The 26,093-nt window shown below is 36.5% G+C and overlaps 1 protein-coding gene across 7 annotated transcripts in view; it reads right to left on the bottom strand.

Moving 5' to 3' along the window:
* LOC1272562 (pleckstrin homology domain-containing family G member 5) overlaps positions 1–26,093 on the bottom strand; it is a 100,609-nt gene that overhangs the window by 53,736 nt on the left and 20,780 nt on the right. For 2 of the 7 annotated variants that reach the window (XM_061655390.1, XM_061655388.1), the window contains exons 1-2: positions 6,055–7,855; positions 3,788–3,972 (exon numbers count right to left, since the gene is read on the bottom strand). The exons of 3 other annotated variants lie outside the window; for them this stretch is intronic. The gene's annotated coding sequence lies outside the window, so the exon portion shown is untranslated. Of the gene's footprint in view, positions 1–3,787; positions 3,973–6,054; positions 7,856–26,093 lie in introns of those variants that run through there. 2 more of the 7 variants (XM_061655389.1, XM_061655392.1) reach the window with 2 other exon arrangements.

Here is a 26,093-nt window from a genome sequence, read left to right as displayed (position 1 = left end):
TTCTATCCATGAACAAAACAACCTATTCAATGGAAACGCCTGGTCGTCCACAATAGCAAATGGCAATCGAATGATGGAAACATTCGTCTTACCCATCTATTTATAGACTTCGACCTGAATTAGGGCCTTTCTTTTTTGTGGTGGTATTATTGTGTAAATTGGGAGAAAATTTAGCGTATAAAAATCCAACTAGAATACTACTTGGCAAAAGGGCTGCAAATTATAATTAAAAAACAAACACATTATTTTCTTACAAAATTAGTTACGTGGAAGGAGAGAAGCTATGGGTAATACAGGGTTTACCAGTCCAATAAACAACTGTCCACTTGTTTATAACAATAGTCGTTTTGAATAGACACCGCTGTCTACCACTTGCTCACACGTCAGATGGTGTAAGCTACTCTGTCCAATTCAATAACACAATTTTCGCCTTCGATTGCACAACGGTCGGATTCGGCACGGTTTCTTGTGGTTGTTGTATAACTAACAAAATTAATGTTTTGATTTATTGAAATGTATGGTTTATACTGCATATTTCTTGAATAAAAGAAACGTGTTTGAAAATGTTTTGTTTTGCCAAATTTCTCAAAACAAAATAAACTGTGCCGAATCTGACAGTTGCTTATCGAAGGCGAAAATTGTGTTATTGAAATGGACAGAGTAGCTTACACCATCTGACGTGTGAGCAAGTGGTAGACAGCGGTGTCTATTCAAAACGACTATTGTTATAAACAAGTGGACAGTTGTTTATTATGCTGGTAAACCCTGTAATTTATTTTTATTTGAAATTAACAGAAAATATATTTTTTTTGTAGTTGTTTTGGTGAATCAAAATATGGTGGTGCGAAAATGAATTTTTGTTATGCGATAAGGCATTAAACATTTTTAACCTATTTCATATTCGTATTATTATTTCCTTATCTTGCTGGACCGGTAAGCCAATTTGGTTCAATCAGATTTAGTTATTCCTATTACACTTACATACGATTACTTAACCTAATAGCTAGCTGAGGCTAATACGTATTGATTATGGTTGGAGTAAATGCTATGCGTTCATTTGACCGTGGTTAAATCATCAAAAGGTATTTGTTGAGTAAACTTAAGGTTCCATGCGTTCGCTTAATCGGATCACAGAAAATTTTCTTCGGCTATTGTTTCAATGGCTACCAAATACATCAGTAACAGACTAGCCACACAACACAATTCCTTTTTAGCTATACAGTATGTTCCCGAGTTACGCGGTTCTCGAAAATTCGGAAATACACGGAAATATACTAAATTTGACATATCAAACGTCAAATCAATATAATGTACTTCAAGAACTGTTCAATGCAGTATAAATTGCATTTTTGTTAATAAATTTAATCCACTAAAAGGCCAAAATTATCATAATGTTCGGCATGAATCATATCAAATGAGTGATAGAGTGTATAAAAGTACTAGATTAAATAAAAATTACAGAGTTATCAATTGTATTTTCTCCGAAACCCGTGAAATTCGTTTTACGCTGATATTCGAGCTACGCTAATTCCCCGGGAACGCACAAACCGCGTAACTCGGGAGCAGACTGTACTATTTATAGGTCACATACGCTTTGCAGCTGCGGTGGAACACTTCAATGGCATTGGAACATAACGGTATTTCGTAACATATCTACAGCTATTGTGCCTTCTACACTGAAAATAATATTGTAAAAAAAAACAATAATTATCTTTTTTTGGAAGGCACAGCTGTGCCGTATTGCTTGAAAAATAACATATTTCTAACTAACTAACAATAATTAATTAACACCCACAAAATCGATTACTTTACAAACACTTTAAAAACCAACATTGAAGAACTCGATGTTAAACGGATTTCTTTAAATTCACAATCGTCTTTATAATTCCTCTACTTCAAAGAAAATCGTCCAATGAAGATGTATAAAATATGTGTATGTGGTAATTCATCAAAGATCATAGCTAAACTTTTGTTTCATCCACACAATGTCACTCACATGCAACTGCAGTAGGAATAAGAAACATACTTCTTTTATTTTACGCGTGTTTTTGTCTTTTAAGAACAATGAATTCTACAAACAGGGAAAGAGCTTAAGGGAAAGAGCCAACAACCTTCTTATAATTCGTCCATTTCTGAGAACACATTTCCGTGTACGTGTGACGCTTAAAAAAAGTTCACCGTTCTATCACAAAACTGTTTTATTTCCGACCTAGAGAATTATAGACCAGCCTCTTCCGATACGGTGGCCAATGATTGTGGTTGTCCGTGCCACAAGAATCTCGATTAGATTACGATTGTATTGGGTTCTATGTGTGTGTGTTCCGTCTATTTTTCCCTGGTGTAAGATAAATCATTTGCCGAGACGCTACACATTATCGACGTTTGCAGAGCGACAAAAATTCAATTTGTATCAATGACACTACAGTCATCTAAAGAACAGTAGAGTAGACCGTTTTCGAACTTGGATATTTATAACAAAGGGAGAACAGAAGATGTGACATTATGTCAGTTTTTTATTTCGTAGATTCTTTCAATATGCTACATCTCAATGTTGTATGCTCTTAAATGCAATATCATTGATGAGTTCTAGCATAATTGAATTGTACCAAAGTATGTTTAAGGCACACGTAATAAAAATGTATGTACTTCTTAATTGAAAAAAATATCAATCTCGATTAGCTACTTAGTCTCAGCCACGATGCGGAACCAACTGCTGGCTTTTGTTAATTTAAACAAATACCTTCCAGACATCAAATCCACAACTATCAAATACGCTACCAGCGGCACTACTGTGCTAGCACAGGATTATTTCCCACTGTGACGTATTTCGTTCTCAGTGTATGTATCGAATTCCCAAGCAAAAATGTCATACAATAACATCAAGCTGGTACAAGTTCAATTGAATAAAAAGTAAAAAATAGAATTCTCTCATCCAGGCATATGCTTGTGAGCATCAGTACTTGAAGGATGAGAGTATATTCTGCCATTCGTTCCCACGAGAAGTACCATTGCATAAACTATGCAATACATTTTGCAATAGAAAGGATTAGAAATTTGTTATATGTGCAGCATCGTTTTCAAATCTTTCTGCTACATTAATCATCAAAATGATAGCTCACACGAGAGGATGACGTACAGTTGCTGCTATAGTTGCAATAGCTTTTGCTACCCACTGAATCAGGTGAGTCCTGAGCCGTATTCATGTTCAACTAACGTAATTCTTGTCTAGATTCTAAGCACACCGTAGAACGTAGCGCTAACAGTAAAATTTAATCCCAGTAATGGTCCAGAAAATGTCGTTGGATGACGTTAAAGTAAATCTGTATGTTGTGTATGTATGTTGATGTATGTTTATTGTAGTTTTTCAACCATTTTATGTTCAATTGGAAAAAAATTAAATAGGTATTGCACAAGTTATACCGTTGATTCTGTTTTTTTTCACAATATTCACTAAGTAATATTGGCCGAACTGTTTATTTTTATGTGATTTCCACGGAATGTGTGTATTTTTTTAAATGTTTAGTAACTGATCATCATGAATGCCATTAAAGTGTTTCTATTCATACGTTATAATGTCATAATGCGTATTTCCATGATAAACTAATAGTTTCAAGCGGAAAGCACATGTATAATCATGTTTTTTTTAAATCTTAACGATACACTTCATTCTGAAGCTGTAGTTTAATTTTGGGTGAAATAGATTTATTATAACCATTCTTCAAACTGCATCAAAAACCAATCCCTAACTTCCACATGTCCTAGTTAGGTACATAATATTTAATCTTACCTTTACTTTGCAGCATTCCACTTAAATATTCAGATATTCCTTATTGCTTTTTCACTGACATTTATTATTTAAGCAAGCTATTTTCCGAACAATAGCCTATTCACAAAGCATCGATTTGTAAATTTACACGACACCAACCACACTTACACTCTAAGTAGACGCTTTGGTTTGAGAAATCAAGTTATCTAAGGAGTAATAAATGTAACACATCTGACATAAGTTGATACGATATTTGTCTAAGTAACAGCCACATGAAGTATATCTTAAAATAAGAAGTAATGCAACAAAATAGTAGATATTGATTTTATAGAATAACTGTATCCATAACTGTATCCATAACATAAATGAATCATCTATGAGAGTTTTATGGGCAACAATTGGCACAGTTGTAACACTTCATCAAAACACATTTATCGTGATCCAATAAAAAAAAACAAGACATAAAGGTACATAGCAAGACATTTGTATACATAAAAGTTTTTGGGCCAATGATTTTGTATACCATCGATATGCTAAGCCCGCGATGAATCTTCTAAAGCCCATATAGGACAATATTTCCCATTTAAAAAGCATTAAAAGACATGACAAATAGCTACTATTCATTCGAACCGTAAACTCTTCTACCATTAACCTCAAGAAAATGGTTGGAACGGGAAAGGAGGAGGAAATTTAACTTCCGAAAACTTCGTTTGCTTCTGCCGTCGGGGTTTTTTACCCTTCATATTTGATTTGATTTCACCTTTCTTGAATAAAATGCACACGAAAGTTTATTGTAGTCAGGTTTGTCTTTCGATTTTAGTGGTCATTTGGACCCTTGACCGAACGTTTCGTAACGAAGGCTATAACACCACGAATTTTCGGCTTCTCCCAGGTTTAGAGACGATCGATGAACTACACATTCTTAATTTTGTATCGTTGTTTGCTTGTTGTAATCCATTATACACCTGCAGCGGCTTTCTTTATTCAGTAAAAAATGCAAAACATACAATCCACGATAACCAAATGTCAATTTTTTTATGGTATAGCCTTTAAGAGATAGTTTTATTTCAAAATATGCAGGAACCGATAATTAATGATACGATTGGCTTTAGTATAGCCTTAATTTTCAACATAATGATTCCGTTGATGTGTGTCGCTCACCACAGCAAAGTGTTACCGCTGTCACGTGCTGCGGATCAACGTTAAGTTTTGCCAAAGCTATAAGCATGCCATATTGATTTTCAAAGGGTCGCAGCGTGTCTAGGAGGCGTTTGTTTGTTAGGTTTGTGGGTCGGGCTACGATTACACTGCTCATCAATTTGGCTGGGATATTGTTTGAATGTATGCTGACCTGAATATCTTCTCTTAAAATTAACCATAATAACTATACAATATTTCTTTTCCTGATTGGATTGATATTTATTAAATATTAACAATAAATGAACTATGAACAATAAACTTCTTATTATCACTTTTTTTTCATGCAACATTTATCCACAAGATTCTTCTTCATGAACTGCACTGCATTCATTCATCACGACCATAAAAGCGAATGCTAGGAGAAGCCAACATGTTTAATGCCAAAACAGTGACGTGTGGCAAGGGACACCTTTTGTCATTCTCGGTATCGAGGAACTGAGGCACAACACTCACACACAGAAACAGAATTTTGAATGATTTGACCGTGGTTTGATAACTCCGACATTGATTTCGCCACTACGCACTTCATTTATTTATATTTTCTTTAGCGGACAGTCCGAAACTAAACACAACCAAACAAACGTAAATGACTTTCCATTTACGTGTTTGTTTATTTAATCTTTGTACCATATTTTTGAAACATCGTAAGTGAAACACTTAAAGGAAATTTAGTTTAAACTTGAAACTGCACTGGATTAGATCTGTGAAACGGTGTAATAATTTTATAGACGGCATCGAATGTACTTCTAACGTGTCCTCTACACGTACTCGTCATAATTTGCAATGTCAACGACATTTTCCGAGCGCTTTGTCCGTGTTTTCTGCAAAATGAACAAATCACTGCAGTAACTATAGCAGTTCAACCATGATGCAACTTTTGTTTTGAAAACGGAACAGGCAAAGGGGTTACGATTAAAGCCTGTGTCACGGAGATTTGCCAGTAGAGCTGAATATATAACGAAGTGTGTGTGTGTGTGTGTGTGTGTGTGTGTGTGTGTGTGTGTGTGTGTGTGTGTGTGTGTGTGTGTGTGTGTGTGTGTGTGTGTGTGTGTGTTTGTCTATGTTATGTGTCACACTATGAAACATACAGACAAGTAGATGTTACCGATTGGGCTGTGAAAATGGAACTGACTGAAAGTACAATCGTATGCGATGGTTTCTGCTCAGAGCCAATCTCAAACGCCTTCGTCATACACCCGAACGTAAGACGAACTACGCCGAACGAATTCGTTGTCTCTAAATGGCAGTTCGGGAAAACCATCTGACTGCGGTGTCAACACAAGGAAGGTGAAAGGATACGCGAAATGAATGAAAAGCTCTTGCGAGAACAAAGCAGGCAAGCGGTAAAGCTTTCGATGGTTTTGCATGTGTTGGTACCATGTGATTTGAGTTGTAGACAGAAGGATCAGACCAAAACATGGTCGGCTCACGAGCTCATAGAAGTACTTAAAAAAAAAAGGAAATTAGGCGGCGCTTCACTCGGTTTGTTTGATGTTTGATGCGCTAAAAAGTGGAAGTTAAAAAATATTTCAAAGAAACATCCATTTTTTACCTATTTTGAAATGAGTGAAATGACAATAGAATGGAGGATTTTAACTGTGACAACTTTCATCAGAACACGTGGTGCACTAATTCGATACATTATTATAAAAAGCTGTACATAACAAGTTTAATAATGTTGTATCAAACAATTAGGAAAAAACAGTACAAGACTATCATCAATGCCAAACCATCTAGAATGGTAAAAAAGCATACTACAACGTAAACTTCACGTACGAAAAATAACATTGAATGAACATAATTTCTCTTCCTTTTTAAACTACCTCAAAACCGTTGTAGTAACCCCTCCTGCTATCAAATATTTCCTTCATCCCTTACTGAAATTCTCTCCTGCTCTCAAAAAATCCCTACAACTCGTTTGTGCAAGAAGTGTTCCCTGCTGGTTGCTTGCTCTTCGTTTGATTATTGATTTTATACGCTTAACGTTCCGCACGAGCACTCACTTTCCCACCCGATCGTAGCCGATTCAAGTGAACCTTACAAAGCTTCTGTCAGGCTTTCAAGAAGGGTTCGGTAGAAAAAAAATATACAGACTCGCCGGGTGAAACATCACATCAATGAGCTGAGATCAGCATAAAGTTGTATGCACAGTGGGGTTTAGGTTGGGGTAGTTTTATTTTATGTGATATCACACAAACATGGAGTGTGTAAAAGGGATGAACCAACCATCTGATTCATACTGAAGGGAAACATTGATTAAACTTTGTAGTTCGCTCACGAAATATCAGGACGCATCTCGTTATCGGCACTGGCCTTTCATTTATTGTGAATTATTCTAAGCATGCTTTTTTAGAAATCATTATTTTTTCCAATGACAAAATTCACCAAAATCGATATCGATGCTAGTATAACCTTAATGTGTGTTATGTCTGCACTTTACCATACCATCCAGTAAAAGACATTAGCAAAGCACACTCCCAAATTATCCTATAGTTTTTTTTTTTTTTAAATTACTTTCAAAGTTCCACAGCATCAACATGAAACTTTTCTGATGGAATTAGAAATGTGTATGAAATCGTGATTTTCTCGATTTGAGTCCCAAGAAACCATTAGACTAAACATATTTCAAATATACTTCCGTTCTTCTCAAATCTGTGTTGGGGTAATAGGTGCATATTATTATCATCTTACTATTTACCAATTAAAAATCCACGTATTATCAGGTTTTAAGTAACGTTTTACTTGATCTTGTTCACCATTCGTCGACATGATCAGTAGATATCATTCCAATGACAATTTTGATAAAGAAGTTGCGCCTTTAGAAAACTCCATTCCATCATGCTTTTTCCAATGGTTTGTTGACCTTGTTGATCCCCATGTAAAGATTGTATAGTGCTCGCTGCAACTGGGGAATACTGCTTTTCAGTTACTTAAAACATACCTGCAATCAGAAAAGACAAGAAATAAACATCTAATGAATCATCGGATCTTAATTCCATTGCATTTAACGTATTGGAAAACAATCCCAACCTTTAGGAGAATCAAGAGTCTTGACTGACAGTTTTTACGATTATAAAAAACTCGAGCATATAATTATTGAAACACTTATATTTCCTATGTAAATGTTCTATCTACGTTGCCTTTTATCTAAGATTTATTACTATTATTATTTTTTGGATACAATTTCAGTTTTTTCTTGCATTCTTAAAAAGCTTTACGCTGCAAATATACTCAGAACCGTAGTGTGGTATCCTGGCGTCCTTGGCAAACATACAAACACGGCGGTCCCCGCTGCTGTGATTTCTGTGCTGAGGTGACTTTTTCCATGAGTTTCGTACTTGATTTTGAACAGTGTAATTGGAGACGACTGATCATGTTAGCAATTTATAAGCAAACTATCTCGCTCACGGGCTCATCTCAAGAAGCACATTTTTTGCACCATTGAACAACATCAGGTATCACACTCAACTATTTAACTTTTTTTTATTACTTTTTAACCTCAATTACCCTCTCAGCCTGCCTGCATGCATCTTTATCTCAACCGTCTCAAGTTTGAGTTTTTGCTTAATTACAATTCCTGATAACTTTTGTTGGTTCTTCAAAATGTATTTAATTTTCCACTACAACTTTCAATACGTGCTTAAATCTAATACATTTATCTATATTTTCTTAAACCGTAATGCATGCATCCCATGACACAGATTTTAGGGTTTTGAAAAAGATTACATTTATTTCCTTGTCATGTGCATTTAAATTGAACGCTCATGAGTCAAATCCAAAATAAAATCGGGATAAATACAAAAATCCTTCGAGACTAATCAAACATCCATAAAAATTCTGCGAAAACGTTATGTATTGAATTTACTTCCCTGGCGCCCTTGATGGTGGCCGGCCAACACTACGCTACGAACCTGAGCATATTTATTTATTATGAAATAGATACATATGACATATTTTCTTATGTTATATATGAACATATGTACTAAAAAAGAGCTGTTGAAAAAAAATCAAATAGCACAGTGGGGATTCAAAAACATACCAACCTACTATTATTTCTCGATAACATGTTCTTATCAAATAACATGAAGATATTAATGGGTAGTTCCAGATGTGACATACAAACAAGCGAAACGAATCCATTGTTTTATTTTATTGCTCAGAATGGAACAGAACGGTCATTTTGCTTATTTTATATTTTTAACATTTTTAACAGAAACATATTTCTTTATGTTAATAGTAAAATTGTTTTTGGCTGCATCTTAAATGTATCATACTAGTACCTCGAACGATAAGTTACCCTTATATTCCCTTGGTAAAGATTTGTTACAATAGCAACTGTGACAGTTTTATTATCTAAAATGAAAGTCCAAAAATAGAGCTCATTCCAGATTCAACCATTAGTAGCAAACGGTGGATGAGGAAAGCTTAACCTCCAACAGACGGAACGAAGCCAAGAAAACCCAGAAGCTGAAACAACGTCTTGAAGATAGTAAGCTTGTTTTTCAACTACCAGCTGAACCACTACCTCCACTATCCTCATCAAAGTTTCAAGCCATTTTAATTCACGCGAACAAACACACACTCACAAAACTCGTAAAAATCCAACTCACTCTATGCGAGGAAAACCCCAATTTTACTCCATGAGGTACGTAGGATTTTATCCAGTTGGTATATTCTCCTTTCCTCTAGCTCGGGCACTGGCTTTTCGTTTTCACAGGTGTTGGCCGATATGCTGGTATGTTATTCAAGATGGTCAGTATTTCTATCGGCCTTTACCAAAGCTTTACCCGGTCACTGCGTCGAGCACTATCGCGTGCTTGGAACAACACGATATGCTTGCTATGTTGATTCGTGTTGTCTTTTTGCACGGAAAAAATTACACCGTTCAAAATACTCCCATACAAACAGTGCTACGAGTGGTTGAAAGCAGCAGTAAAGCATTACGTTACCTGCAGCAGAACGTTAGATTAGCAAGGTTCAGCAGAAGCAGGACTTAGAAGGACCAAAAGCAGAAGGATTTTGCAACGGAGAGAGAGATACTCAAATGACGGTTCTACGAAACGAAATATCAGGTGGGTAAGCAGACAGACAAACGTTGAAGTGCGTCATAAAAAGCTCATGTATATTTCTGTTACTTCACCGAGCACCGTGCATTATGTTGTACTCTCCAAACATCTTGACTGCAAACATATTGTTTGATAATAATCTATTTAATAAAAAAAGTTTATTTCTGGGTTTGTTCTTTAAATCGGTTGGATATTAAAGAAATAGAAAAAAAGAAAATAATAATTTTCGTGGATCTATTCGCATATAGGTACATTTTTATAATATAAATCGTGTTATGAAATATGCTTTGTAAATTAATTAATTGTTGACTAATGAATTGCCCTTTCGGTCTTTCTATCTAAATTTTTCGTAATGTTTTGCCAAATACAGATTGTCCCCGATATACGCTTGAACCGCGTATCTCGAATATCCGTGTAAATCGAATCACTCGATGTCCAGCCAATATACAGTTAGTTTTTGTTGAATTTTGCATGTTCTTGCTGATTTTAGCAACATAATTTATTAATTGATATAATTCTGATTGAATATTACAATTTGGAATTATTTTGAATCTTTCGTTTTTTTTCCTTTTGATCAAAATTTAAATTATCAATTGATGTGCCAAATCAGTACAACTTGCTCAAAAATTGTCACAGTCCTTCACGATTCTAGTCAGCTTTTAGTATGGAGTTTGACAGTTCTAGGCTGAAATCATGTAAACCATACAAAACCACACATAAAACTAGCCTGCAATTTGCAGTCTACATTATTCTAGCCTCAAAGCTAGAATTGGATTAGAGTACCTGCTCGAAAAATGACAAAACAAGGTGGTGTTTACATTTATCCCAAGGTGCATTAAAGAGATCTGGTGATGGAATTCAGAATCAAAGTGAATATAGTCTAGGTGGTTTTTATAACCAAATTTGTTCAAACAAGCTTTCTGGAGGCTTGACGAATACATAAAACACTCATAAAATCTTCATTCAGAAACAGAAGCCATAAAAATCTGCCTTCTAAATTCGTACACCTACACAGCAAATTTTCTCATCCTGCTTCAGTAAAGTTTTTTACTGAAACGATTCAGTAATAGAATATTTTACTGATTTTCAGCATGAATGTCATGTTTTTACTAACTTTCAGCAAAATAATTTACTGAATTCATTTCAGTAATACGCATTTTACTGAAAATCAGTAAAATAAGTGTCAAATTAGTCGTTTCACTGGATATCAGTAAAACAAATTACTGAAAATGCAGCAATTCATTCTGTCAAATCGACCTGTCAGTCAGAACATCAAAACAAAACAATGCCGTACCTACTTGCTCGTGATGTGCAAAAAGTTGATTTTGTAGGCGCTTACAGGCACCCTGGTGAAATTTCAGGTGGTATTTCGGCTTACGGGAGTAATTTAAAACAATTGGCAGCCGTGTTGGTGTGTAAAATGTTTGCTACAATCCACTGTGCGTGCTGAAATTGCGTGGTGTCTGTGAGCGCTTACTGAACCATCTACACTTGCGGCGGTGAAATACAGTATAAAAACTTTATAAAACAACACGAAACATATATTTATATGAACTGAGCGACTGGCAATATCTGCGCATCAATAAAAACTAAATTTGAAAGAAGTGTTTCGTCATTTTTTAATCGCTACCAACTACTGAATAATCAGTAATATGAGAATGGCTTTACTGGGATTTCAGTAAACGAGCTGTCATTTTGGTGAGCACCGGACATTACTGAATGATTCAGTAAACATTCTTTTTACTGAAAGGATTACTGAAACTTCAGTTAAAAAAATTTCAGTAAAATTTTACTGAAGTTCAGTAAAAAAAATTTTCTGTGTAGGTATAAGCCCACCTGTATGTTATACCCACTTAGATAGCTGGTCGAAAACTGCTATACAATGCAAACAGCTGACAGGCTGAAATTTCAGCCCATCTACTTAAAACGTAAAGAGCCCCAATTTTATAAAATCAAAAAATACAGAACTGCAGCATGACCCATCTACAAAATGTGACCCACTTCTTTCCTTATTTTATTGGTCATCATTAAATGCACTGATCAAATAAATGGGTTATTTGATATTTTGGATCAAACCGCTCCTTTCGTTAGATTAACGGCCAAGGATGGCTTAGTTGCCAGTTTAACACACAATTTGTGTAAGAATATCCAGTTTTCTCCCGTTCCAACGCTGATCAAATGAAGGAATGAGGTCTCCAACATGTCTCACAACTTTTTAAAATGGTTTGGATGATAATAATATTTGTCTCTTGATTATTGTTTTTTTTTTAATTATCATCATCATCATAAATTGGATTATATTTGTCAACTATAACCGCCTGATCTGCTGGAAATATTAATTAAAAAGACGAAACATAATTAAGCTATTACTTATTCAGTTTTACTTATTCACAAAAAGAATTTTATAATTTGGGTTTAGTAGTAGGGTTTAGTATCAATTAATAAACAATTATTGAGATGCTTATCATAGTATATAAATATATACACTCGATATGGAGGAGCACGGTAGTTCTCATTAATTATCACCTACGCATAGCGTGTTCTGCAATTAAATTATTTCTCACGCCAAGCTATGTAAAGACTGTTTTCAAGATTTTACCACCATCACGCAAACACTTCAGTCTCTTCTCTCTTTGGAATTGTACCACTCATTTCATTGCTCATGTGTATAACGAAGCAAATAAACAAACACTAATCGTTCGCGTTGGATTTCTTGCTATGCGACATAACTGATCTCTTTGAGCTTTATCCCTGTGCTTGCCATGTCTAGCTATCAATATGATGTTGTTTATTTTTGACTTGTTCAAGCGTAGCGTAATCTAACACCTGCGTCCTTAATAGAATAACAGAGCTTGTACAAAACGAAGACGCAAGTGTTAAATCAGGAAGGTGCAAATAACATAATTACTACGCATTGTCTTATCCGAATTCCATTCCATTATCCAAATAATAATAATAGAACACGAAAAGACATCTTTCTGAATGAAACGTTTATAGTTCAAGCATTGTTCACATTAAATTGAGCTTCGGTGACGCTAAATCAAGTGGTTTAAAGATTTAGATCTTGTCAACTACAAACGAAACTAAACACGATACACTTAAGGGAAAAGTAAAAATAATCTCCTTCTTTAACTATAATTTAAAAGGACAAAACATAAACTATACATTGGTTGAAACATGTGCGTGATTGTGAAGCAAATTCGTTGCAAATAAATGTTTTCAACACGAACCGTTCAAGGACATATAACAAAACAGTCGTTTGTAGGTTTGTGGATAATATTATGTTTTTATCTTAATAACTTTAAATCAAATTCAATTTCTGTATAAATATATGCTTTTTCATTTTTATGTTCCATAACTAATTAGAGTTGAAAATAATTTGGTAATACAAATATCATTGCACTGTTCTAATTTATGATGCAAACAGTTAAAAGTTCGATATAATCAAGAAGGAAAAAAAAGCAATTAATATTACACTGCCAACATTTTCTTGTGCATCAATTAAAATCCTAGCAACAATCGTTGGAACAATCAAAAAAACTAAACCGTATCAAAGGTTTATGGCGATTTGGTACACAATCTCGATTATAAGTTATCTTTCCCAAAGGAGCAGTTACTGTTAACGGCTTAGTGTTTCCAATGTAAAAGGGATGAAAAAAGAATTCCCAAACATACGATGACAAAACTGTAAAGGTAAAGTTTACTCTCCCGTGACTAAAATCTCCACGATACAAACTAAAAAAAACGAACCAGAAATCAGTTTTGTTTCTCTTTCTTCCATTCACTCTCTTACGACAAAGCTTGCCTGAACTGAGAGAAAATACCCTATGTAGAATCCTTACATCTAAGGTGTAAAACATTTGAACCAGGATTTAAGGGATGGTGCCCTATATAAATGTAGCGGCATGCGAAAGGCCGTTCTTGTTCGAAATTGTTCGTATTATCACCCTTGGTGAGTGACATCAAGATGCAGACAGAAATAGGAAGGGCGATAGGCACGAGGCGTGGCGAAAAGCAAACAAATGTTGAAGCCATGAGGGTTGTTGTCTTTTCGTCAGCTTTCTCATCCTTTCGATTCCGGAATATTTTCTGATAAGATGAAGTGACAATGATGGCAGAAAACGCCAGTGATGGCAGTAGCGAATGGTGCTCCCCTCTTGCGGAACCATCGCTTTTGCCAAGGACGACGGCATGGACGGATAGGTGTAATGCTTTGGATGAGCAGTATGGGCATTGTTTGGTGAGTGCCCTCCCAAGAGAGAATTGGTTTGAGTAATGGGCCACGTTGAAGTGTAAGGTATGAAAAATTAATATCTAGCCCGCAAGAATCTCGAGTGAAAGTATGTTGAAGTTTCGGATCAAGCAGTACACCTCGCGCTCACCTTCCCGTTTGTTCATTTTAAATCCGCAGCCTAAAACCTTGTAAAAGTGAGTCATGATCAGTAGAAGACGACACGGCAACAAACAAAAAAGACGTTGACAGCCAGCACCTTCACGTTCCACCATACGACTAAAAACGAAGAGGTAAACGAACGAACATCGTAAATGCTTTGAGGCAAGAATCCTCTTAAAAGGAGAATCCTAAGGACGTAAAGCATATATTTACGTTCAGTTAAGCTAATACAGTAGCTCAAGCTGACTGAAGATGGTGTTGGCAGACAGTAAACTTTGACCTTGAAAACAATGAGCCGGTCTAGATTTGGCCTCGACGCGAAGCTTTAGCCGTAAAGTCTTTTGACAAATATTTTGTCAGTAGAAATATACATTTAAATGCCAAAAATAGAGGGTTTGGAGACATCCGCAACGCTCTACCTGTACCGGATTAAGCCAGGTTTATAATACTACGAGCAGTGTTAATGCAAATGGTAACAATATTGAGGAACCCTTGTACAGGTGAGTAAACTCTACCATTAACAGACTAAGTTCTGTTTAATGAATACTTAGCCATTAACGGCTCTAATGAACTGCCATTGGAAATAATATTCACTTTGATGAGTCGAAGAGAAATGAAATTCCAGCCTGTGACAGCGGAAATATTCGTCGACCGAATCGTATACTCTATACCTAGATGACGATTACGTTAAGCCTTTTTAGATTTCAACAATGGTGTACATACAATCATGCCATGAAAAATCTTTTTTTTTATTTTTCTGTTTGGAATAGGTTACATTTAAATTTATTCTATTTAATTATGATAATAATTAATTTAATTTAATTTAATTTAATAATTTATTTATTTTAATTTTTAGCCTGAACGTTTCAGATGAGTTTGGTATGTCCATTCCCAAGAAACATTTCCTATAGCTTTTAGACTTAAACATGTCTAAAGAATGCTTTACTATGAGTGTACTAAGCCACATAGATTTAACATGTCTTTTAAAGATGCTTAACAGTCTTTAAAATTGTTAAACCGTTAAAACGTTCTGTAGGCGATTATAAGACTGTCTTATATGACTTAAAAGATGCCTGGCTTTAACTATCTAGTAAACGTATTCTTAAGCATGTTTTGAGACTGAGACATCAAGATCAACTGATCTTATTAAATGATTATTAAGTCTTGAATGAAGGGAACTTGGAACAATATATACAGTTTGTATCTGAGATAAGCTATTAACGCAAATCGTCAAGAAGCGGTTTTCATATTGCGTATATTTAAATTTCTTTTCCTTTTGCTTGGTGATGGTGGCAACATCAGCGGGCCCGCCAACAAATAATCTACGTAGGCGTGACGTGCAGATAGGTGAACGCACTTTTGAAGTCGTCCCACAATTCACCTATCTGGGATCAAAGGTCAGCAATGACAATAGCATGGAAGCTGAGTTGCGCGCAAGGATGCTGGCTGCCAACCGGTCATTCTACAGCCTGAAAAAGCAGTTCACCTCAAAGAACCTGTCGCGACGGACGAAGCTGGGACTATATAGTACCTATATAATACCAGTACTCACATACGCCTCTGAGACATGGACACTGTCCAAATCTGACGAAACCCTCTTAGCCGCGTTCGAGAGGAAGATGCTCAGAAGGATACTTGGCCCCGTATGTGTGGAAGGACAATGGAGGAGCCGCTATAATGACGAGCTATACGAGATGTACGGCGACCTCACTGTCGTACAGCGTATAAAGCTCGCCAGGCTCCGGTGGGCTGGCCATGTTATACGCATGGAAACGGACGACCCAGCCCGTAAAGTCTTTTTAGGCCGTCCACAAGGACAGAGGAGGCGTGGTAGACCCAAATTGAGGTGGCAAGATGGCGTGGAGGCGTCCGCCATTAAGGCCGGGATAACGGACTGGCAGACGAAGGCGCGAGACCGTGAGCGGTTTCGGACACTCCTGAGGCAGGCCAAGACCGCAAAGCGCTTGTAGCGCCGGATAAGTAAGTAAGTAAGTTCCTTTTGCTTGCAATGGGTGATTATTATTCAATCATGTTGCATCAGTTAATATGTTGTAAAAAATCAATTATATTTGTGCAAAGAACTGTCAAATACAGATACCCACGATTGTGTAAATTTGCATATACCAGGATCCGCGTATCTCGGACACTACCTGTATGTGGAGAGTCCTGAAACTTGTTAGTCTGCACAAGTGCTTACTAAAGCTATGTTCTGTTTAAAACTCTTTTAGCCACACATACAGCACTACAAATCGACTGAACTTGTGATCAAGAAAGTCCTCTTGATCTTAAGCCAATGGAATCCATTTTAATGCATAAGATTGTTGATTTGTGTATCCAAAATGTATCAGCCATGTTGATGTGTAGATAAACCAATTCATAATTTACAAGGCAAATAGAAAAATGGCAATTTTCCAAAAGTTTTTTCCGTCATGTTTATTATGCCACAGCCTTGAAAAAGCTTTTTGAGCAAATTGAGGGCGTTTCAATGAAAACTATATTTTTAAAATAATTTATTTTTATACTAAAAAGTTGCTTATTATTCAGGCGCTTTGATATTTTCCAAATTATTATAATGTATTTCAACGGTGAAATTTTCTTGGCATAGATTTCTGCTCATACGCGAGCGATTTCAGAATCAGAAAAAAATATTAAGACAACATAATAATTCTCAAATAATTCTCAACCATTATTATGACTTCATAATTATTACTTCATTGCCGTCTCAAGAACATTTTTTTTTCTTTGGCTCAACAACCGATGTCGGTCAAGGCCTGCCTGTAACCACTTGTGGGCTTGGCTTTCAGTGACTAATTGATTCCCCCCCATAGCAGGATAGTCAGTCCTACGTATGGCGGCGCGGTCTATTTGGGGATTGAACCCATGACGGGCATGTTGTTAAGTCGTACGAGTTGACGACTGTACTACGAGACCGGCTCAAGAACATACCCATAGCAAAAAGCTGTTATTTTGATAATGTATTTACACCTCACATCTTAAAGGTCTAGAAATGGTTTTAACAAGTAGTCTTAACAGAGTTCTGTAGATGGGCCCTATCAGTCTTAAGAGAGTTATATTATAGTCTTATTAGGTCATACAAGACATTCAAATGAAAAAGGGAGGCTTATTATTATTATTATTATTATTATTATTATTATTATTATTATTTATTCCGAAAGTTATCCAGCTGGCATAAGCTTACATAACATACTTATTTTTATAGTTAATGCTAAAGAACAGTGCTAACAAAAACGCATCGAAAAACATAAGAAGTTTAACTGTCAATCAACCAAATAAAAAAAAACAACATAAACTGTGGAAGCGTCATATTAAGCTATGTAAAAAGGTCCGTAAATTGTTTAAGTTTGAGTTCAAGTCGACATTGTTTCCTAGCGAGTTATAGGCACTTATCATTTTTAATAAAGGATCGTTAGATCCAAAATTAGTCGATCTGAATTCTATGTTGAATAATGTCCTGGTTCTTAACATTCTACTGGGGGCCTGAAAGTTCAATTTACTCAGAATTGACGGGGCGTCTAAAGATCCGCTAACAAGTTTGTGTATAAATAAGCACTGTGCCGTCTTTCTTCTATGTTGCAGAGGTTCTAGTCCAAATAACAGGCACCTTGCACGGTAAGAGGGACAAACAGAATTACGAGACCACGGGAGACGATAAAACAATGAACGAGTGAGCTTACGTTGAACCGATTCTAGCCTATCTATTAAATATTGCTGTGTCGGAGTCCAAATAATACTAGCGAATTCTAAGGTAGGATGGACTATTGCACAATACAGAGCTTTTATACTGAATGGATCTTTGAAGTCTTTCGCAACACGCAAAATGAATCCTAACAAACGGAAAGCTTTTGAAAGTATTGCTTCATAGTGGTTCTGTAACGTTAGTCTGCTATCTAAATGAACGCCTAAATCGCAACTCACATTTTTACGCGGCACTGATCTATCATCAATTTTATAATCGTAAACAATGGGGGTTCTTTTTCTAGTGTAGAATATAACAGAGCATTTAGATATGTTGAGACGCATACAATTTGAATTACACCATGAGTTAAATCGAGTTAAACAGTTTTGAAGAGTAAAACAATCGGTTTGATCTGATATCGGTAGGAACATTTTCATATCATCTGCATAAAACAATTTTTCAAAAGGTAGGGTCAAATGGCCCTCAACATAGTTATTTTTTAAGCATTGCGGCCCGCGAGCTGAAAAGTTTGGAGGCCCCTGACTTAAATAACAGTAGAGCCAATGAACTAGCGCCCCATTTACTCCGTAGCTTGATAGTTTTGAAATTAGCATTGAGTGATTTACGGAGTCAAAGGCAGCACTGAAGTCGGTGTAGATTACGTCTACCTGTTTTCCGTTGTCCATTGCAGGATAGCAGGTGCTCAATAAAGAGATAAGGTTAGTTTCAATTGAGCGGTTGGGTAGAAAGCCGTGCTGATCATTGGAAATTAAATTTTTAAAACCACTTGATAGGTGTTTCGAAATGGTGATCTCGAATTTTTTGCTGACTGCACATAACATATAAATACCACGGTAATTACATATGTCATTTCTATTTCTATTTTTGCAAACCGGGAACATGAATGACGATTTCCAGGCTTGAGGGAAGCATTTCTGCTGCAAAGACTTGTTGAACAATGTGGTCAAGACAGGAGTTAAAGCATCTCTGCAGCGTTTGAAAATAGCTCTGGGTATAGCGTCAGGCCCAGCAGCGAATGAAAGCTTCAACTCGTTGATAGCCGAGGCAATGTCAGCTTCAGACAGAACAGGAAGAGGAATGTCGGCAGCATCAGGTATATGGTTGGACGTAATAGCATTGGTGACTGGTGGCGAGTTAATCACGTATGTTGATGAAAAGTAATCAGCAAATGCTTGACTGATTTCAACATTACCGGTGTACGATCTTCCATTCAGAAGCATCATTGATGGAAGTCTGTTACTATCTCGTTTTTGTCGAGCAAAACTAAAAAACGTTCTTGGATCCCTTTTAAATCGGTTTTCTATTTTTCTTACGTAGTTGGCGTAGGCTCAGCGATTAAATGTCTGGTACAGACGGGCAGCTTTAATAAATATTCTTCTATTGACCTCGTTCTTATGTTGACGGAACATTTTATGGAGCCTTTTTTTCTGTTTTCTCAGGTCTTTTAACCGTGATTTAGACCAGGGTGGCTTGGTTGGGGTCCGATAACGAGGGACAAACTGATCGAAAAAGCTTGTGATTTTGTTTGTAAACAACAAAATGTTTTGGTTGAGATCCGGGTCTCTGGTGATATGGCTCTAGTCAACGTCGTCTTTTGGAAGTTCCGACTCTGGATATTTGATGTATGTTGTGGTGTTGTAGTGTGGTTTGATTCAGAAAATATGCGGAGAGCAATCACCGGGTGGTAGGAGTCGGGTTGGATCCAAGGGTCAAGAGCGAGCTCCAACTTTAATAAGTGGTAAGGAATCCCATCATCAGAAAAAAAAAGTTCCAGTATAGAACCATGAGGATTCATGTAGCAGTTTAGTTGGGACAGTCCTGCATAGTTGAGTTCATCGAGGAGAACTGAACAGGAAGGATTAATCCGGGATTCCGATGTATTTAAAACTGCAACATTTTCATTGGATGTGCTCCATATGAGCTGAGACTGATTGAAATCCCCCATAAGGATCATCGTATCATCAGTATATTTATCCCGCACACACCGAAGAGTGGATCATAAAGCATTTATTGTGTGGGTGTCGTTGCAACGATCCGGTGCGAGGTAGATAGCACCAGCTATAAGAGAATTCGTAGGGGTTCTCAGTTGAGTCCACAGTCTCTGTTATGTTTGAGAGAGGAGTGCAAGGGCTAGAGGCAATTTTTTTAACTGAGATGAATCGAAGCGTTGCAGGATCGCGATCACGAGGAAGTATTTTTTTACCATACAATTTCTATTTTCAAGGCGATTGGTAATAAAAGTTGTCATATCTTCTTCAGTAACGTGCGGTGCGATGTGAGTGATAAACATCCATACTCGTGGCTCAACATTTGCAATGCGTAAGCAATGCGTTTCGATGCTTAAAGGAATGATTAGCCGAAGCAGCACTGTCAACACCGATTCTTTGTTGTGTTTGTTCGCGTGGTGAAGTAGATGAAAGAGTGTGAGTGATATTGCGTGTATAAGAACATCCAGGCGGCATTTCCGAAGAGCTCGTGGTGTTGTGAATAGTTTTGACGGGATGTACAGGCGTAGTGTTCAGTGTAGTAGTGGAAGCCAATCTTTCGTTGAACTGTGAAGTGTTAGTGGCATGGTTCCTAGTGAGTGTGTGAGGATATTCAGAATAGTTTGTGCGTATTCGTAGATCAATCTCTGCAATCATTTCTCTCTTCAACTCATTTAGTAGGTGAGATATTTCGTTCTTCATCTCACTAATCATTTCGATGAGGCGGGGAGATGTTCAAGTCACCGCCACATATGATAACTGCTTCCTCGGTGTCCAGTGAGCAAATCCGGCAGTGAGTCATGGTGAATTGACGAGCAATAACAGCAGAGCACGACAAAAGCAGGAAATTATACCCGAAAAAGACCGATTTTAATGCCATTAATCAAGTGTTACAGCATACTACAGCAGCTAATTCTCTACTTTCAGAGTCTTCAAACTAGTGATACTATAAGCGCGATCACAATAACGCAAAAATTATCTGATTTGTACGGAGCAAACTTAAACACGACCGTTCACCGCAAACGTCAAACGGAATGGAATAACCGTAACAACAACGTTAAAACTATGATAAGATTTCTAATTTCAGAGACTCTAAAATCCATAAACAATTGTTAAAAGACATAAAAAATCAAAAACAACCACAGTCTAACAATAAAAAAATAACTTACTGGGAAAATATAATAGATCAAAATAAAGAAATCATAAAGGAAATGGACAAAATAGTTATTAACGATCAAATAAACGAAATAAAAATCAGATGCAAGCCCCTAGAAAACATATCCAAGAAATCAATGTCAGGAAGAGTTTTTTTGCAACAATTATACCGACAGGAAATAGAAAAACTACAAGAAAAAAACACAATTATATACACCGACGGAAGTAAAACTCAGGATAATTGTGGTATTGGAATTTATATACAATCTCATAATCATGATACTAGAAACTGCTCTATAAGTGTTAAACTAAAAAACAATACAGGTATAACTTCGGTTGAGATAAAAGCAATAGAAAAGGCGCTAGAAATAGCAGAACAAAAACACATTTCAAATCCAATCATATACACAGACAGTCAAGCAGCCTGCAATATTATTCAAAGAGAACAATATAGCAACAAAATAGAAAAAACAATATACAACATAATAAAAAGATGCCACACACTCAATGCAGAAATAAAATGGATACCGGGACATATAGATATAAACGGAAATGAAAGGGCAGATGAGTTAGCTAAGAGGGGAATATCATCGAATATCGTGGAAAACAACAAATTACGCATGGTAGATATAAAAAACATACTAAAACAAAAAATGATAACACAAACAAAGGAGTGGTACAGACTAGAAGTAGAGAAGAGAGGAAAAAAATTTTTTGAGTATCAAAAGGAATTTGAGGAAAACCCGTGGCACACTAACATAGCAATCACGGCTATTGAAACAAAAATCAGCAACAGAATATTAGCCGGGCATGATCTATCAAAACATTGGTTGAGTGTTATGAGAATAGTGGAAGACGGCAACTGTGAAGAGTGTGGAGTACCCGAAACCGGGAAACATCTATTATTCTACTGTAAAAAACTAACAAAAGAAAGAGAAGAACAATCAAACATCACAGAAGAAATATTTAAAGCACAGTGGAAAGACAAAACGGGAAAAATGATCAAGGAAATAACAAAATTTATACAAAAGACAAAAATAATATTTTAATTTTGTAGCTGTGATACCAAAAAAACGTAGGCATTGTAAAAATTATAATAGTCAAGTAAGAAAACGGGTATATGACTCTAGGAGTCGAAAACCCTCATAGAGTGGTATATCTTTGAATATGCGTTGGCCTCAACCATAGAAGATTGTAACCCACTCGCCAAAATAAAGAAGAAGAAGATGATAAGATTTAAAATGTTACTTGGGTTGTTCCAGTATGGTCCCCATATGTGTAATGTTTAGACAACACTTCGTAAATCCTTGGTATAATTAGTTATATACAACGTATATGGAGCGGTCCCGTGGTACAGTCGTCAACTCGAACGACTCAATAACATGCCCAAGTTACGCGATTCTCATCTTATTTGGATGAAAAAACGCGGTTTCTTATTTTTGACAGTATTTGAAGAAATTTATAAAAAAAAACTTTATAAACATGGGTCATTTTTCATGAATCATCTTCTTCTTTGGTAGGTTTTTGTTGTGGTTGTTGTGGCTGTAGAATATATTATCTCTATAAGCAGTATCTCTAACAAAACTAAGCAAAACAAATTGAATACATTACTCAATCAATCTTTCAGAATAGTCACTGGCCGCTCTAAGACCACCCCCTGCACACTTACTTACTTACTTATCCGGCGCTACAACCCACAGAAGAGCAAGGGCGGTCGGATGTCCCAAAACAAATTCTCGGAAGAAAAAATATCGTGTTTATTACGAAGCTAAATAGTTAGTTAAGAAAAAACTGTAATATTACAGGTGTCCCCCGAGATACGACTGTATTTGGGACCGAAAAAATGTCCTAAAGCAAGGCGTAAGTTGAAATAGTCGTATGTCGAATATCTGTGAATATAAAGTTTATAATCGAAATTGAAGAGCCGGAATCTATGAAATCGTATATTTTATTAAAAATAATGTACGATAATGTATTAATTTCCCTCCAAAAGCCGTTTACACGACATAGATATTCAAGATCGGGGTGTTGTGGAATCTGAGGAAATATGTTTGTAACGGTTATCTGCACAGAAATTCAAAAATATATATCAATTTCGTCTCAATGACATTTTTCAACTGTCAAAATCGAAATCGTCGTATCTGCGAATCGTCGTAACTCGAGGGGGTCGTAACTCGGGGAACGCCTGTATATCCTTATCATTTCAACTTCAGAAGTTAGACTGGTCAAAGTTGAAATTTCTTTCCAAGCTACGTTTTACCTCCGACTTTTGTCCTATTTTCACATAATGAATTTAGGTGTGAATATTTGTAATGGGAGGCTGACTTTTAATGAAAAATAAATAAAAAATATATCATTCTTGTTTTAGCACCATTTTTTTTTATTACAAACTGAAAAATCGTACTAAAACCATATTTTTCAACTTCGGTACTGAAAAATTTACACTTCTGTACTTCTTCAATTTTTTCTCCACACCTCATTTTTTGTAGTCAACATGCCGTCAAAAATGATTAAACCTCATATGTAAAAATGCATTCAAACATGTATGGAGCGCGCGCCGTTACACGGTGCGCCATACAAAAATCGTTCAACTTGACTACCACACAAAGAACAGAACGCCCTGTACTTGGCGTTGCGGCGTGTTCGGGATTTAAGTACTTTTCGAAAAGCTGCAATATTGTGTATGTACCTGACATTTTGTAACAACAGGTCCAGAGACCTTAAAACATGTTTTGGATCTAACGCGGGAGATTTCAGCGCTATTGACGAAGATATATCAAATGAACCATACGGCTTAAAAGCGGAAATAAGAGGAATTGAAAACGTTGCGTTAACTTTAAATCACAAAAAATTTACAATAGGATAAAACAAACTTCTTCCATTATTTAGTTTTCTTTAAAAATGCCGACCAAGATAAAGTAATATAAATATAAATATAATATAAATTTATTTATCAAGAGTATGAAGACCAACACCTTGAGTATGGCGCTATGATCTCCTTGCTCGGCCTTCTTATTGGGCCGAATGTCTCTATATTGTGTGCCAAAACATTTATAACATGTAAAAACCCCTGAAAAAATGCTGTGCAGTGGCGCCATCTGGATTTCCAATGATTAAAATAATGTTTTAGAAGTAAATAGACCATTTCAGACAAAATTCGTTATGACATATCGTTATGGATAAAGCGATAGCATTTTTTATTATTCGAATGATCTGACCTCAAGCACCTCTGATTTGCAATTGATCCGCCGTCATTGTGTTAGGATCAGCCGCACACGCATCTAATGATGTTCACATCCACCATCACATTCCTAACGTGTCGCTCGACGAGGATGGCAACTGTATACGCGTACATGTATGCTTACAATCCTACAGTGCACCGACGTGATGAACGTGGGCAATTCCCAAGCCAAGGGCAGGTGTGCCTCATGTACATATCTATACATCGTAAATAGTACAAAAATGACTTATGACCGCGGTTTGTTCGAGCCGCCCCAAAGTGCAACCCGCTTTGCTGTCTTGGCATGCAAAATATTCTCTATAGATACAATTCTACCGATTCCAAACCAAATGTGGCACCACAAACTAAAAATCCCACCAAAAAGTATAAAAACGATTAAACGTCTTATCTCTGGGCACGATTATAGTAATTTCAGGCTACATAAAACGAAGACAATTGAAATAAGCATGGGGCGGTCCCGTGGTACAGTCATCAACCCGAACGACATAATAACATACTCGTGATGGGTTTAGGCCTAGAATGGACCGTCACCCCGTAGCAAGAATTGAATATTCGGCTGCGTGGTTGTATAGGGCCGGCATGTCCGCGTAGGACGTTACGCCAATTAGAAGAAGAAGAAGGACATAAATATTATTATTATTATTGTTTATTTCTCATTCAATGGATAATAGTGATCCATGTTAAAGTTCTTAAGTCTAATCTAAGTATAAATTGAGTAGATAGATCAGCTTAATTGCCCATTTCGAAGCATATGAAGCATGTGTAACGAATCTGACACTGGAGCACACAGAGTGTTTACCTGTCCCAGAAGTATTCCGCAAAAAGAAGAAAACAAAAATAAATAAACGAACCAAATTTTAGCAGATCATGAAAAAGAAAGGAGACAAAACACTTATTATAGTTATCAAATTCATAAACGAAAAAGAATATCGTTCTAAAAACCACCTAACAATAAGGAAACCAACTCGAAATAGTCAACAGCAGAAACTCAACAGAAACCAACAAAAAGGCGAGGACAATCAGATTCCTTAAAAAACATCTAAACAACTACTGTGGGGTTGGCTTTCAGTGACTTATTGATTACCCATAGCAGGATAATCAGTCCTTCGTATGGCGGCACGGTTCATTCGGTGCTTGAATCCATGATAGGCAAGTTGTTAAGTCGTGGTAGTTGACGACTGTTCCACGAGACCGGACATGAATACTGTATACATATTTAAATAGTAGCTTAAACCATCTGTATATCAAGCTGATACAACTTCATAGGATTTTTTTTTCCTGAAAACACGATATTTTACTCACCACGAGTCACGGATGGCCCTCTCTAGCGCCCTGAGAGTATTCCATCCACTTTCATCTGACAAGGTGCATTCCTGTCCTTGATGGAGACTTAAGGAACCATTTTCTTTAATTCAACCCATGTCCTGGCATACGCTGATGATATAGAAAACATTGGTTTGCAGCTCTCCTATGTAACAGAAGCCTACCAAGGGATCGAGCAGGCGTCAGAGAACCTCGGATTTCAGCTAAACGAGGCAACGACCAAAATGATGGTGGCAACATCAGCGA

This window comes from Anopheles gambiae, chromosome 3 (assembly GCF_943734735.2).
Source record: "Anopheles gambiae chromosome 3, idAnoGambNW_F1_1, whole genome shotgun sequence".
NCBI classification, from domain to species: Eukaryota; Metazoa; Arthropoda; class Insecta; order Diptera; family Culicidae; genus Anopheles; species Anopheles gambiae.
Note: the sequence above shows the minus strand (reverse complement) of the source record. Positions and strands in the feature narration are given on the sequence as shown.